Source organism: Hippopotamus amphibius, chromosome 2 (assembly GCF_030028045.1).
Source record: "Hippopotamus amphibius kiboko isolate mHipAmp2 chromosome 2, mHipAmp2.hap2, whole genome shotgun sequence".
Lineage (NCBI taxonomy): Eukaryota > Metazoa > Chordata > Mammalia > Artiodactyla > Hippopotamidae > Hippopotamus > Hippopotamus amphibius.
Window position 1 is genome coordinate 200,186,892 of NC_080187.1, and position 17,607 is coordinate 200,204,498.

The 17,607-nt window shown below is 41.7% G+C and overlaps 1 pseudogene; it reads left to right on the forward strand.

The window, feature by feature from the left end:
- Window positions 1-3,026: 3,026 nt before the first annotated feature.
- On the forward strand, window positions 3,027-3,428 carry LOC130843929 (28S ribosomal protein S33, mitochondrial-like; annotated as a pseudogene).
- The last annotated feature ends 14,179 nt before the right edge of the window (window positions 3,429-17,607 follow it).

Sequence of the window (17,607 nt, forward strand, 5' to 3'; positions counted from 1 at the left end):
CTGGCAGCCCCGGGGTACTGACTGATCCACCGTTTCCTGATGCAAATCTCAGCAATGATTTTTCACTCAAATTTACCCCACTCTGCCCCTGCCTTCTGGGTCTCCTTCCAATGAATAGTTTAGAAAATAACAAACAAACAAAATGCAAAAACACTAGAGATTTGCACAGCCCAAAGAGAGGATTGGGACATCAAATCTCCCAGTCACCTTGCTGAGCTCTGGTGTCCAATCAGTCCACCTTGTCACTGTTACTCACTGCCATTCGGTGATACTACTGAACGTGGTCCTCGTACCTTGGAGAAAGAGCCCACACTCCCACAGAGCTAAGTTTAGCCAGTGAGGCTGCGGTTCAGGTTCCAGGTTGCAGCTCCCAATGCTCAGTGATGTCTGGCCCTGCACACCCATATTCCAAGGAGCCAGGTGTCCAGCCCACTATGGCAGAGATTCTCACTGCTCCCCCACCTTCACTTTGCTCTCTTTCCCCAAGGAATCACAATTCTTTTCAATCTGTGAAACTCAAAGGATCCTATCACAACCTCTCTCTCCAAATAGATTTTCCCCAAATAGAACCACAAGCCCAGCTCTTAAAAATGGGTTGTACCAATAGCCTTAAGTGGTCTGTCTCAGTCAGCATGGGCTGCTATAACAAAACACCATAAACTGGATGGCTTAAATCATGGAAATTTATTTCTCACAGTTCTGGAGGCCGGGAAGTCCAAGGTCAAGGTGCCAGCAGATTCAGTTCTTGGTAAGGGCTTGATACCTCACTTGCAGATGGCTACCTTCTTGCTGTGTGCTCACAGAGAGAGAAAAAGGGCTCTATTCTCTCCTCCTCTTCTTATAATGACACTAATCCCATTGTGAGGGCCCCACTTCCATGACCTCTTCTAAACCTAATTTATACCATCACATTATGGGTTGGGGCTTCAGCATGTGAATTTGCAAGGAGACACAAACATTCAGTCTAAAACAGGATCTGAAACCAAAAAAAGGTCTGCTTGTCTCTACTCCCTTGGGAAAGAAGCTTCTTTAAAGCTCCCTGGGGTCCAGTGGTAAAGAATCTGCCTTGCAATGCAGGAGACGCTGGTTCAATCCCTGGTTGGGGGAACTAAGATCTCACATGCCACGGGACAGCGAAGAGCATGTGCGCCGCAACTAAGACCCAACACAGCCAAATAAATGAATTAAATATATTTTTTTAAAAAGCTAAAAGGAGATTTGTTTTCCTCCAAAGTTGGCATGATTGATTTGCGGGGACTTCCTCTGTGGGAAAAATAAAGGGGAAACATACACATAACACAAGTTAAACTTTCAGCAGGATGAACTGCTGCACATCTCGATAAGCTATGTAGTGATATGGGCCATGGACCTTGTTTGTCCCACTGTCTACTCCAGTGACTCTCTCCATTCGTAGTAGAGATTCCATGAAAAGGGAAATATGTGCAAACCCTACTCATCCTCTCATAGAAGTTGAATAGCAGAGTTGAAAGGGATTTCGGTATCACTCTATCCACCCCCAACTCAATGCTTTAATCCCCTCCATTTCTCTGCCAACGGTTATTCAGCTTATTGTAAATACCTCCAGTGCCAGAAAACTCACTGCTTTCTAGGTACATTCTTGCTTGTTTGTTTATTTGCTAGCTTGCTTCTGAAAACACACACACATTTTTGGAATATCACGAGCATACTGTAGCAGACAAAGCTTGGGCTTTGGTATTAAACAGACCTAAAAATCCCAGGTCTGTCACTTGCTGTCTGGGTTTAGGGAAATGTTTGAACATTTTTAAGCTTTAATGTTGTCATCTGCTAAAAATAGGGAAAAGACAATAATACCTACTTCCTGGATTCTTCTAGGAATTTATTAACTGTAAAGTGCCCACTATAGAATAGGTGCCAATGTTCATTTCTCTCCCACCTCCTCATCACCCTCCCTTTTAGCCTTTCATTCATTTCCTGCAATACAGATATCTTGACTGATTATTTGGGTTAATTAACATACCATTGATAAAAGCATCACAAAAAGCCATAAAGGAGTCATTATGTTGAAAAGGGAGACTCTTGCCTGGCAAGTAGACTCAAATCCATGATGATAATTAACGTCCTCACTTGACTGCAAATTCTTCAAGGGCATGGATCTTGTCTTATGTCTCCCATAGAATCTACTATAGGTCCTTGTGTGGTAGAAATTCCATAAATGTTTATAAATTTAATTATGTTGTCTTCTATAAATTTCATTTCAGAAATGTATACAGATCATGGCAAAATTACAGATAACATTTGGATGTCTGTTATTTTTGGATTATCAGCTCCTATATGGGGATGTAGAGGCTCATCCCTGCATTTAAACTTATATTCTCCAAGACTGGCTGTAACTCTGAGGACTAGCACCTTAATAACTAGGCATTAAGTACCAATCAAACTCGAGGTATGGGAGGGGGCGGGGGGTGAAGGGGAAACTGAGACGAAGCGAGAGAGTAGCACAGACATATATATACTACCAACTGTAAAATAGATAGTCAGTGGGAAGTTGTTGTATAACAAAGGGAGTCCAACTCGAGGATGGAAGATGCCTTAGAGGACTGGGACGGGGACGGTGGGGGGGACTCGAGGTGGGGGGGAGTCAAGGAAGGGAGGGAATACAAGGATATGTGTATAAAAACAGACGATTGAACTTGGAGTACCCCCCAAAAAAATAAATAACTAAAAAAAAAAAAAAAAAAACTTCTGCAAAATTTAGTTATTTTCATTATATGCGTGATTGCCCTACATTTGTCCTTTTAGGAGACTGGAGTATTTGCAAATTTTATTCTTAGCTATCCTTGTATTTCTAGCACCTAGCACAGCAACTGACAATATTTCATGGGTGGATAGACAGATAGATTCCTCAATTTCTACTCTACTTTGAGTATATTTACTGAAAAACATAATGAAAGTAGAATTTAGGGTTATAACAAAAAGATCTGGGGGAAAGGGGCATGCAGGAGAGGAAGGTTGCGGCTAGCAACTTGCTCCTTGCTGCTCAAGAAATGTCTTCACTTTCAGAATATGCCTTGGGCATGAGTCATCTGAGGGCCCGGCTGTTTGGTGAAGTTGCCAAGCCTACCAATTCCAAACCCATGAAAGAGGCTTTTAGTGAGCAGCCTTTGGCCAAGAGGAAGGAGACACACGTCTGGTACCCATATCACAATACTTAATTTGCACTCATAGGGACACTACATTTTCTTGGCTTCTACGGAGATGGAACATCAGGACTTTAAGGATGAGCCGCTGCATCTGAAGAAGCTTTGTGGAAAGGGCACACCAAGGAAAGGAGAAGGGAAAAGAGCAGCAAAAAAGAAAGAGTGTTGGTCCTCTGAGGACTTCTTCCTCAGCGACTGAGAGCAGGAGGAAGTGTATTTATTGTCCCTCTACATATTGGAGGAGTGTAAGCTTCCTAAATTGAAGATTATTTGGGGTAACACAGTCATTTCCATGTTGAAGTCTAATCCAGTTGAATTATGACTGGTTTCAGGAACACATTCTAACTCTGCAAAATTATCTGCCTTGGTTCTGTAATCTGAGGTTTACCTTACTCCCCAAAGAAATGAGCACATGATTATTATTGCATGACTTGTTTGGGAGAGGATGAGATGTTGGGGGAGTGGAGGGGAAAACTCATTAAATGAACATCTTCATTACTCCCTTCTTGCTTCCCCACTTAACCAGACTTAAGCTCTTTCATCTCCCTGGCTGTTTAGCCACTGTCTCCACCACCAAGCTCACAAAGTTTATGTTCCTCTCCACCTATTCCTTTGAGAACATCTATAAGATAAATCTGTGGGATAAAAGGCTGTGTCTCGTAAAAAAACAAAACAAAACAAAAAAACACAAACCATTAAAAAGTTAAAAAAATAAAAGATCTGGTATACACATTATTTATCTAAAATAACTTCAACATTCACGTTATAATTTAAGTTTTAATACTGTATTCTGTGTGGTTGATTGAGTTATTAAAGGTATGGTTAGAACATAAGTTACTCCAAAATTATAGAGATGTCACCCTCTGTAAATTAATTTGGTACAAATCAGCATATAATAATGAGCTTAATCACTGCAGAAATAACTCTTCGCAAGAGATAGTTTGAAAAGGTGTTGCTTACAAACTTAAGAATAACCTTAATCCAGCTAAGGTGATTTAAATGTGACTTCATTGCACAGCAAAAGAAACCATAAACAAGATGAAAAGACAACCCTCAGAACAGGAGACAATATTTGCAAATGAAGCAACTGACAAATGATTAATCTCCAAAATATGCCAACAGCTCATGCAGCTCAATATAAAATAAATAAATAAGTAAAAACCCAATCAAAAATGGTCAGAAGACCTAAACAGACATTTCTTCAAAGAAGCCATACAGATGGCCAACAAACACTTGAAAAGATGCTCAACATCACTAATTATTAGAGAAATGCAAATCAAAACTACAATGAGGTATCACCTCACACTGGTCAGAATGGCCATCATTAAAAAATCTATAAACGATAAATGCTGGAGGGGGTGTGGAGAAAAGGGAACCCTCCCCTCTCTTACACTGTTGGTGGGAATGTAAATTGGTACAGCCACTACGGAGAACAGTATGGAGGTTCCTTAAAAAACTAAAAATAGAACTACTGTGTGACCTAGCAATCTCACTCCTGGGCGTATACCCAGAGAAAACCATAATTCAAAAAGACTCATGCAGAGGTAGCTTCCTCCACAAGAGGGCAGACAGCAGTATCAAGCAGTATCAGCAGTATTTCATCTTGTGGAACTGAAAATCACAGCCACAGAAAGATAGAGAAAATGAAAAAGCAGAGGACTTTGTACCAGATGAAGGGACAGGATAAAGCCCCAGAAAAACAACTAAATGAAGAGGAGATAGGCACCCTTACAGAAAAAGAATTCAGAATTATGATGGTGAAGATGATCCAGGACTTTGAAAAAAGACTGGATGCAAAGATCGAAAAGTTTACCAAAGACCTAGAAGAATTAAAGAACAAACAAACAGAGATATGCAACACAATAATGGAAATGAAAAATACACTAGAAGGAACCAATAGCAGATTAACTGAGGCAGAAGGGCGAATAAGTGACCTGGAAGACAGAATGGTGATAATCACTGATGTGGAAAAGAATAAGGAAAAAAGAATGAAAAGAACTGAAGACAGCCTAAGAGACCTCTGGGACAATGTTAAACGCACCAACATTCACATTATAGAGGTCCCAGAAGGAGACGAGAGAGAGAAAGGACCCGAGAAAATATTGGAAGAGGTTATAGTTGAAAACTTCCCTAACATGGGAAAGGAAATAGCTACCCAAGTGCAGGAAGCGCAGAGAGTCCCAGGCAGGATAAACACAAGGAGAAACACGCCAAGACATATAGTAGTCAAGTTGACAAAAATTAAAGACAGAGAAATGTTATTAAAAGCAACAAGGGAAAAACGACAAATAACATACAAGGAAACTCCCATCAGGTTAACAGCTGATTTCTCAGCAGAAACTCTGCAAGCCAGAGGGAGTGGCATGATGTATTTAAAGTGATGAAAGGGAAGAACCTACCACCAAGAATATTCTACCCAGCAAGGATCTCTTTCAGATTCGATGGAGAAATCAAAAGCTTTACAGACAAGCAACAGTTAAGAGAATTCAGCACCACCAAACCAGCCCTACAACAAATGCTAAAGGAACTTCTCTAAGCGGGAAAGTAAAAGAAGAAAAGGACCTACAAAAACAACAACAAAACAATTAAGAAAATGGTAATAGGAACATACATATCGACAATTACCTTGAATGTAAATGGACTAAATGCCCCAACCAAAAGACACAGACTGGCTGAATGGATACAAAAACAAGACCCATATATATGTTGTCTACAAGAGACCCACTTCAGACCTAGGGACACATACAGACTGAAAGTGAGGGGATGGAAAAAGTTATTCCATGCAAATGAAAATCAAAAGAAAGCTGGAATAGCAATAGTTACATCAGATAAAATAGACTTTAAAATAAAAAATGTTACAAGAGACAAGAAAGGACATTACATAAAGATCAAGGGATCCATCCAAGAAGAGGAGATAACAATTCTAAATATATATGCACTCAATATAGGAGCACCTCAATACATAAGGCAAATGCTAACAACTATGAAAGAGGAAATGCAAGGCAGAGATAGAGACACATGTAGAGAACAAACACATGGACACCAAGTGGGGAAAGCAGGGAGGGTTGGGGGGGGGATGAATTGGGAGATTGGGATACCAAATTGTACACTCTAAATATATGCTGTTTATTGTCTGTTAACTGTATCTCAATAAAAGTTCTTAAAAAAAAAAAAAAAAGACTCATGCACCCCAGTGTTCACTGCAGCATTATTTACAATAGCCAGAACATAGAAACATCCTAAATGTCCATCAACAGAGGAATGGATAAAGAAGATGTAGTACATATATACAATGGACTATTACTCAGCCATAAAAAGGATTGAAATTGGGTCATTTGTAGAGACATGGATGGACCTAGAGACTGTCATACAGAGTGAAGTAAGTCAGAAAGAGAAAAACAAGTATCGTATATTAATGCATATATGTAGAATCTAGAAAAATGGTATAGGTGATCTTATTTGCAAAGCAGAAATAGAGACACAGACATAGAGAACAAACGTATGGATCCCAAGTAGGGGAAGCTGGGGTGGGAAGAATTGGGAGATTGGGATTGACATATATACACTATTGATACTATGTATAAAATAGATAACTAATGAGAACCTACTGTATAGCTCAGGGAACTCTACTCAGTGCTCTGTGGTGACCTAAATGGGAAGGAAATCCAAAACAGAGGGGATATATGTATATGTATAACTGATTCACTTTGCTGTACAGTAGAAACTAACACAACATTGTATACCCCAATAAAAATTAATTTAAAAAAATAAAATAAATAAATAAATGTGACTTCAGAGAGTCAAACTAGAAAGAAATAGAAAATGCTACAAGAGATTGCAGTCCACAGGCAGTCTTGTGTAGCTCTCAACACTCTGCATCGTCTTACATCGTATCTGCGCAGGCCCCTTCCCTCATTAACACTATAAGCTCCAAGAGAGCAGGGACCTTTCTTTTTCACTATGGCATCCCCAGCTCCTAGCACAGAGCCTGGCACTCAGTACAAGTTGGGGTTTCTAGAAGAGCCTAGATGTTTCCCTCTTGTCCCCTCCAGATTCTAAACCACTTGGGAAAAGCCCACTCAGGAATCAATACGGTTTCTTAATGATAGAGCTGGAAAGCCAAGAGAGTTCTTACTATACTTTTGCAACGAGATCCTGGAGTAGGGAGAATTTGGTCTCCCTCTTTGCATGGAGGAGGAAGTAAAGGCTAGGAATGTGAAACAGATCCTTGCTGCCTGCAGGGAATCAAGGCCTCTTACTATCAAAAAGTGGAGAGGGTCTGAATTTTCACCCTGCTTGCAAGCTAACAAGCTAGCCTGCAACTGTTTCATGGATGCTGGCAAGAGGATATGAGACCCGTGGATCAGAGACAAAGGACTTTATTACTCACAGCAAATGCAATAGCCAGTGTCAGTGTGATGTTCACGCTAGTTGCCCCCCAGGTCCCAAGGGGACAATGCAGGTGTTTCTATATGGACCCTGAATTCGCAGAGGATTATTACAGGAGAGGAAGCCAGAGCTTGGGTGTTTCACCACTATTATAACAAGTAGAGGCAAGTCTGCTGTTGGTCCAGGGAGAGTCGTTACCTCCTTTCTCAAGGTTGCTCACTGCCAATGCAACCCTGACTAATGACTTGAGTGAAGAGCAGTCAGGCTCTTCTATTTATGGCTTACACAGGAAGAACATTTAGAGATGCTCAGGGCCCACCACAGAATGCCTCTTTCAACACCAGTCAAATCAGGTATTGATTATCCCCATGAAAGGGGAAGGGGAAGGTGAGGAGAAGAGAGAAGTGTTATTCCAACGCTTCTCCCTCCTGGGGTTAGAGCAGCAGTGACCTTTTGGGGACACTTCTCTGCTTTCTCTAACTTAACCCACTGGGATTAATAACAGATCAATAGGCTCGTGGCTGCCCCTCTTTGGGGAGCAGAACAGCAGTTATCAGGTAATGCTGCTCCCACGTTTGCTAGAATATGCTCAAACCCACTGTCATTTCTTTGTATTATCCTTTTGGGACAAGTTGTGGGCAATTCATATTTCACCTGCTATGGTGGTTAGTTTTTGGTTAACCTGGCTAGGCTATAGTACCCAGTTATTTAATCAAACACGAATCTAGGTGTTGCTGTGAAGGCATTTTGTAGATGCAGTCAACATCCACAGTCAGTTGACGTTGAGTAAAGGTGATGGGCCCTGATCATATGGGTAGGCCTCATCCAATCAGTTGAAAGGCCTTAACAGCAAAACAGATTTCCCCAAGGAAGAAGAAATTCTCTCTCAAGACCGTAACAGTAGCTCCTGCCTAGGAGTTTCAACCTGCCGGCCTTCCCTACAGGTTTGAGGCTTGCCAGCCCCCACAGTTGCGTGAGCAAATTTCTTGAAATATATCCTCTTGGTTCTGTTTCTCTGGAGAAACCTGACTGATATGCCCACATACATAAACCCATAGCTCTGCTGCATCTGTGCTCACCACACAGCCCTCTTATTGCTTATTCAGGGTCTCAAGTCCCTGACACCCAGGAGAACACAGACCTCAGTAGTAGAGCCACAGTGAGATAACGAGTTGGCATCTTTGCTGTACTGTGCGTATTTCCCAAACCAAAATATGAGTACCAGGCCTGACAGATAAAAGCGTACTTATAGGAAAAATTGGAGAGCATATTTGAAACTGGATCTGTTCCAAAAAATCTGGGATGTACAATTGCTGTCTGGAGATACCATTCAGGTTTACTCCACCCCCCTCAGCTCCCCTGGTCCACATAAGCTCTAAATACACCTCACAAAGCTCAACTTCTAGACACTTCAAGATCTCTCAGCTATTCAAAAAATATCCAATGAGCATGAACCAGGCTGGACACCATCCTGGTTTTTTTTTTTTTAATTTTTATTGGAGTATAGTTGCTTTACAACGTTGTGCTAGTTTCTGATGTACAGCAAAGTGAAACAGCTACACGTATACATATATCCCCTCTTTTTTGGATTTCCTTCCCATTTAAGTCATCACAGAGCATTGAGTACAGTTCTCTGTGCTATACAGTAGGTTCTTATTAGTTATTTATTCTATACCATCTTGGTATTTTAAATAAAAGGAGCAAGATACCATTCCTAGTCACTAATAGCTCAGAGCCTGCTAGGACAGATGGGCAAGTAAGGAGGTGATTGCAAAACAGGAACATTGGCATCCTGACAAAGCCAAACCCCGGGTGTTCCCCAAGACTGCACCATCCCACCCCCAAGCCCCCAAAGGAGGGTTTCCTTTCTGTGCCATTTCATCCCTTTCTGAATTCAACAAAGGCTACCTGTAGTGTTCAACGCAACTAAAATCATTTCTCTGCAGGCCGGGGTCATTTCAGCTGCTCACATCCATAGCTCTTGATCACCTGAGGAGAGATGAGGGTACAAGGCCTACCCCAGTGACAGCCGTCCACCGTCAGCCCGGCCCTTCGATCTGTTCAGGCAGGCCTCTTGGTCCGCAATGTCTCTCTCAGGCCTCTGGGTTCACGGCCCCTTTCTTTACATGTTGCTTCTGAGAAAGACTAGACTAAGAAACATTAGCTCTGACTTTCCTATCTCCTACCCTGGCTAATAGCTCTGGACTGTGGAAGCTGCTTTCCCAGTCCGGGGTAGTGCCTGGGCCAGTCTAAGTGCTCAGTGCCCTGTGCTGAAGGGAGAGAGGGAAGAAGGCAGTGAAGGAATGAAAGAGGCTTTACAGATGAGAAAATTCAGCAGCAAAGTAAAAAACACACCAGGCTGCCGAAGTGGGAGTCCTAGATTTGACTGTCGGCTCTTAACTTTCAGTGGGACTTGGGGCACACAGTTAAACCTTTCTGACTCTCAGTTTCCTCATCTGTAACGATGGGATCATAACAAGTGTCTGCCTCATAGAGAGAAGATGAGACATCTATAGAGCACTCAGTCGAGTGTCTGGCAGACAATTAACACTCTACGTAAGCTAATTTCACTGTCATAATTATATCACCCCTCTGGACCTGCAATTCCTCACCTACAAAATGAGGGGTTAAAACACATGACCTCCCAACACCCTTTAAGTCCAACAGCTCTGCCGCTTGGTAAGGCAGAAATGAACTCTTTTTACATCAGCTCCACTTTACAAATGACAATGGCTGAGGAGAGCAGAGGTGCTGGAGCTCAGCTCTGAATTCTGCCCCAAGTGCCCAGGCCAGCTCCAGTATCCTGTTCAGTGCAACACTGTTCCTAAATTCAGCTGAAAGGCTTCCACCCCTGGCTCTGCCCTCCCCAACTTGACTTGTATCCTACCTCTTGTTGCAAGGCTAAGTTAATATTAAATCTTACTGTTTAGCACATACTGTACTGCTACTGATTGTCACATTGTGTCTCAGATTAGTTTTAATGCTTTTTTATATATTCAGCCATGCGCAGCTTGCTAAAACTAGCCCAGAGTCACCTCTCAACTCCCTGCAGGCTTCAGAATGTTTTCAGGACTGTGAATTTCTTAGAAAATTGAGCTAAATTTTCATTGAACAACTGGCAACTTTCATTGGACAACTAACATCGAACAACTAAGGAAAGGAACCTCAAAAGCTCTGTCTGCTAAGAATATAAATTACAAACGATCAATTTCAGTGACTTCCAGTGCATGAATCATTTCAGTAATAAAACTGTTTGGGGAAAGACTGAAGGGTTGTGCCTCTTAATCTTACTCTCCCAGAGTTCTGTTATTAAACGTGTCTAGGGCCAACAATGGGTTATGGATTCATTTGAAGAATCACGTAATCCCTCAAAACTATCGACTCAAGTGGAATTTGTAAGTGGAATGGCACAGATTTTTTTGCTCACTAGAGTTAGTCAGTAGGGCTGAGGCACGTGGGTGATTTTTCTCTCATTAACAAATTTTTCAACCCTTGAAAAGTAATTTCATTTATCTGGGACAAACAGGGTAGAGTGCTACAGCTTTTCTTACTTCATATTCCACATGATTCTCCTTCCCCAATGAAAGAAATCTTTCTTTTTCTATAAAAGTTGCTGTCATTTCTCTCTATTCCTCCCTCCAGAAAAGAAAATCACAAGTTTAGCTACAATGTAGATTGCAAAATGTTTCACAATAGTTCATTGTTCCCTACTGATCCCTGCTATGCTGACTCCTAAGTAGACTGTGAGATCCGTAGCAGCAGAAACACCAGCAGAAGCTTCCCCTGACTTCTCCCACATGCCTAGAAGGGTGGTTCTCAACCAGGGCAATTTTTTGCACCCCAGGGGACATGTGGCAGTTACTGGACACATTTTGATTTTCACAACTGGGCTGTGGTGGCTGCTACTTGGCATCAGGTGGGTAGAGGTCAGGATGCTGCTAGATATCCAATGCATAGGACAGCTCCGTCAACAAAGAATTATCCTGCCTGAACTAGTGTTCTCCAGAGAGACAGAATGAATAAATATATAATTTATATTTATTTACATCTTGTATTTTATTTTTATAAAATATTTTGTATTATTCTTTTATATTTATAATATATTATAATTTTAAAGCTTTATTATATTACAATATAATATAATTATAATATAATATAAATATATTTATATTATAATATTAATATGATATAACATTATAGTATAATGTATTAAAATATGATATATTAATTATACATAATTATATAATATTACTATACTTAATATAGTAATATAATATAATTAATACATTATAATATTTATCATATAATATTACATTATTATAATTATTTTAAGGAGTTGGCTCACACTCTTATGGAAGCTGGCAAGTCCAAAATCTGCAGAGCCGATGTCCCAGTTCAAGTGTGGAGGCCAGCAGGCTGCTATAGAACCTGGAAGAGCTGATTGATGTCTCAGTTCAAAGGCCATCATTCAGGATGATTCTCTCTTCCTTAGGGAAGAGTAAGCCTTTTGTGCTATTCAGGCCTTCAGCTGGCTGGATGAGGCCCACTCACATTAGGGACAGCAATCTGCTTTACTCAAAGTCACCAGTTTAAATATTAATCTCATCCCAAAACACCCTCACAGAAATACCCAGAGTAATGTTTGACCAAATATCTGGGTATCCTTGGACCCAGTCAAATAGACACATAAAATTAACCATCACACCACCAAAAATGTCAATAGTGCTCTGGTTGAGAAATCCTGATTCAGAATCACTCTGGGCACATAATAAATGCTCATAAATGTTTGTTGATGGACTGCAACTGGCTTGTGTTCATTTTAAGACAAAGGAGAGCTCAAAGTGGGGTAGGGTGGTCAGGGGATGCATGGAGGAGATGGGCCAGGTAGAAAATTATAAATATAGGGGGAACTTGGGCAGACAGGGAGGATACATTCCAGAATGGGAGAAGCCACATGAGCGGGGTGCATGCAAGGGAGCCAGGAGGACTAAACCCCATCAGCTAAAACCCTAAAGGAACACTAGAAACTACAGGGATCTTAGAACAGAACCCACCATGAAATATGCATGAATGATGTGGTCTTGCTTTTAAAACAATGGAAATTATGTGTTTTGGCGAAGGAGAGTAGGGGAAAATGTATCTTTAGCACCATTTATATTTCTATAAATAGTGCCACTAATTTATATTAGCACATTTTACAGATGAAGGAACTGAGACAGGAAGACATTAACCACACAGTTTGGGAATTTTTGCTTTACAGTTTGGTAAATGTGCTTACTTATGCCTGCTGACATGAACTGGATGTTATTAGAGACAATACCATTACTGCACGAGGTCACGTGGTGTTTACAATGTGGGCTCTGGAGCCAGGGGTGTGGGTTCAGACTGGCTCCACCACTTAGTAGATCACAACCTTGGGCAAGAGGCCAAACCTGTGAATATTAAATAAGTTCATAAATATGAAACAGGAAGAATAGTATGGCAGCCAGGCACATACAAAATGCTCAATCATGTTGGCTGTTCTTCTTATCATCATATTTTTTAATCCCAGTTCCTTAACCCCAGCTATAAGGTTCTGCTAGATTCTCACCCTGATAAACAGCATCAAATCGTCTTGTGGCAAAACTGAGGAGGCATTAGCAGGCCCCCTTCAGGACTTTCCCAACTCTTTTCAATAGGATACTTTCATGGATCTCTCAAAATTAAGTGATTTCAATGGCACTGTTTGAGTTTAAAACATTTTCTCCTGCAGCCTCCTTATTAAGCCTGTCGTTTAGACAAGCAAACAGTAAAACAAGCATGTACAAGCTGCTGTTTTGAGTAGCCAGCTGAGAAATGATGCCGCCCAGAGGATGTGTGTGTGTGTGTGTGTGTGTGTGTGTGTGTGTGTGTGAGAGAGAGAGAGAGAGAGAGAGAGACAGAGACAGAGACAGAGAGACAGAGAGAGAGACAGAGAGAGAGAGAGATGTGGGGAGGGGGAGAAAAAGAGGATGTGTACCAGGACAAGCTGGAGTTTCTGAGCACACAGCATCAGGCTGCAGTGGGCAGGGACCCTTACACATCCCCAGCAATCAGCACCTTTACATGCACTTCTGTGTCCAATTTTCAAAACCCTCTCCCCCTCCCCCCCCCAAAAAAAACCCCACAGTGTGTGTGTGGGATGGGGGTGGGGGGGCGGATTTTCCATCAAAGTTACCTCCCTGGCTTTTAATGGCTCATCAAATAGGGAAGGATCCAGAGGGGAGTCCCAGGCTACTGAGGAGGCTGGAGGCCGTGCCAATGAAAGGAACTGGGCAGATTGAACCTAGAAAAGAGACACTAATGGGAGTCTTGATGGCTTCCCTCAAATAGATGAAGGGCAGTGGTATGGATGGGAATTAAATATGTTCTGTGTAGAATCCAGTTGCAATGAGCAGATACAACATACTGAATGTCTTTCTACTATTTGGAACAGTCTACAAATGTAATTCACTATCAATGGTAGTGAGCTCCCCATTGTTAGAGTGATGCAAGAAGAGGGTCAATGATCATTTCGTGAGGTAATGATTTCATACTTTAAAGTGATTTCTAATTATACAGTTTCCAAATTTAAAATTTACATTGCCTATTTGGATGTGAGGTTTAGATTTTGCTTATTTTCTTTACCTTCCTCAAGCTTAACTCGATACTAGTGATAGAAAAGACCTTCTATCTCCAAATCCAGCTCCTGCTGATTGTTCCTGGCTGCCTGGAACACTGTGTTGAGAAGGTTTCTAAGATTGTGGAATGTGATAGATTGGTAACGTCCACTAAGGACAAAAGAAAAAGCAAAGGAGTTTCATTTTTCATTCCTGTTGTATATGCAGCAGGTATAATATATACTAGGGATAATATCTTTAAACTGTTTCTAATCTGATTTCCCTTCTCCATGAGCAAAACATTTTTCCCTTCCCACCTACCCTTCCCATTGCGCTGGTTAGGGCATGAGGTTTATTGCCTCAGAAATGGGGCAGTAGGATGGATCCACCCAGATCAAAGAGTCCTTAAGCAGGAAAGAAGAAAGATACGATGCAGAACAATTTCTAAAGGACAAGAGGGAAAGTAGAGACCTTCCTGGGAGGAAGTGGAGAGTTCTGGAAAGGATGAACCTAGGAAGAAGTAGCTGCCTGAGACCCCCCACCTCTGAGCCTTAGCTCAGGGCAGGGAGAGGGGACAGACAGAAACTCTGAGGGGAAAGAAGGAAAAGCTGAATCTAGAGCAGATCCAGTGCACTTCCTGTTTGGAATTCCCAGGGACAGCACCTTGCCCTGCACCTGTGCCAGCTTAGGGCAGCCACAGCAGGTAGAAATGACAGTGTGGGATGTGCAAGAAGACAAGAGGTCTGGACTTGGTGTCCCTGAACATCTCTGGTCACACTAAGCGTGGAGGTGTCTGGAAATTCCCACCTGGCAAGAGACAAAGCAGGATACAGAGCTGAGAGCAAGGGGCTCGACTTGGGTGGCCATTGTGAGAGGCCAAGTGACCAGATGGAGGATGTGGCTGATGCTCAGGGGATCTATAAGGCCAGCGAAACCTGAGACAGGGTCGAATCACAGGGGGGACCACCAAGGCCTGAAGGTGCCAAGATAGCAGAGCCAGAGTTACACCACCATGGATGTATCCGCAGCAGATGCACAAGGACAGAGGCTGGAGGGAGTCCAGATGGAGGTCAGAGGAAGATGATAGAGAAGCACAGCACTCAGACCAGGAGTCTTTCCCTACAGGATGTGGCACTAGGGAATGCGGGAGGGAGGGTGCACCCTCCGAAAACTCTGACCGTGAGCCTAAACTTTAAATTGACGGATTAATTGCTCTGAAGGCCCTTTTAACCCTGGGAAGACTGAGTTCCCTTTAATTAGCAAGTGGAAGTCATTGTGTAAGACTTGGTCAAGGTGGAACTGCTTTTTCCAAACCTGAGCGTGACTATTTTAGCATCTCTGCCACCTCCCACACACACACACACCCCATAAGTGTGTATGCAGTCAATCACAAGAACTGACAAGAGTAGCTATAACAAAGGTTTGGAAGACTTCTCAAGAGCGGAGGGAAAGAAATGAAAGAATTGGGTATGCAGGAGCAACGGTAGTGTGGCAGGAGAGAGAAGGAGAAATCCACCTGAAGGATAACAACAGCTAGCACTGCTAAATGCTGCCCACGGAACAGGAGCTTTGCAACCTCACTGTTCCAAGAGTGGCCAGGAGACCAGCAATTCAGGCATCAATGGAGCTCATTAGAATTCCAGAAAGCAGACCACACCCTAGACCTACTGCATCTTTTTTTTTCCTTTTTTCCTTTCTAGCTTTATTGAGATATAACGGACATATGATATTGTATAAGTTTAAGGCGTACAGTGTGATGATTTGATGCATGTATATTGTTTACCATATACATATATATAGGTTTACCACAATAAAGTTAGTTAACATATCCTTCACCTCCCATAATTACCATTTTGTTGTTGTTATTATGATGACAATATTTAAGATTCATTCTCTTAGCAATTTTCAAGTACACAATATACAATTAACTATAGTCACTATGTTGTAATTAGCTCCCCAAACTTACTTCTCTTATAACTGGAAGTTTGTACCATTTGCCCGACATCTCCCCCATCTCCCCCGCCCTCCATCACCTGGCAAGAATTGTCTACTCTCTGCTTCTAGGAGTTCAGCTTTCTTAGACTCCACATATAAATAAGATCATACAGTATTTGTGTTTCTCTGTCCCTTCTGCATCTTAACATGATTTGTGTTCACATGTTTGAGAGGTGCTATGTAACATGATTTAACACAATCAACAGAACAATTCTATGAATTAGAGAGTATTCTCCACAGTTTGCAGATGAGCACACTGAGACCCAGTCAAGTTCATATATGCAGTAAGTAGTGGAACCAAGATACCAACCCAAGTAGTCTGACTCCAGAGCCCACTCTCTTCTTTGTACCAAAAACTTAGGCTTCTTCACTGTTTTTTTCTGGTCAAATGTGTGTTTACCACTGAACTGATGCATGCCTAGAATGTTTTGGAATGATCTGTAGAGACAGAGCAGTGACCCTGTTCCAATATGTTTTCCAGAGTAAAACACCAGATATTCATGATTCGATCCACGCCCAGGGTTCTGCGTGATCAAGCGCCCCCAGCACTTTCAGCTTTTGGGCAATTCGTAGCTATCATGTCTAAATTGTTCTGCTTGTTCTAAATGTGCCCTGCGTATGTGCCTTTCAGAAATAGTTCTTTTAGCTGATAAATCCCTGTTTTCAAATGCAAATGTGTTTTGAAATGTATCTGTTCAATCACTTCTCCCTCAAAATCATACTATAGCTGAATTACTCCAAAGGAATCTGTAGTGAGGCACAGAATATTTTCAAGCATAATCCTGTGGTGCTTTTCATCTAAAAAGGTGACTAACAGCTTGCATAAGCTTATACCCAGACTTAAAGCTTAAAATCCCTGTGGAGTTTGCAAAGGGCGTTGAGAAAGCCAGCCAAACCTGGGAAACAGAAATGTCTTTGCACGCTGACTTATCTACCAGTCATGAAACCAGTCCAATTTAAAATTGCTGTTACTCATTTCAGCTCCACAACCTCTATTTTCCTGACAGTGAGTTGAAAAAGCACTCTTTCCTCTGTTAAGAAAAATAAGAAATGGCTCTTAGCCAGCACATGTTAATTAGATCGTGCAAGGTGGCAAAAAGGGATCTGAAGATGAAACCTGTTCATTGCCAACTGACATCAAGTGGGTAATTATAAATATACGTTAGGAGAAATGAATAAAATCTAGCCTCAGGTCTGGAATTAACCAGCCGTGTGACCTTGGGGAACCCACTCTCCTCTCCAGGTTCATTTTTTCGGGCCTTGGTGATTTCCTAAGACTCCTCCCAGCTTCATAGTCTCAACTTTTAAATCAGACCTTAGTTACGTGCTAAGTGTAAGATAATTTGAAGGATGGCATACCGACAAAGATAGTTAAGAAGATGACAAGGCAGCATAGAAACTAGTCATTACATAATATGGATACAAAA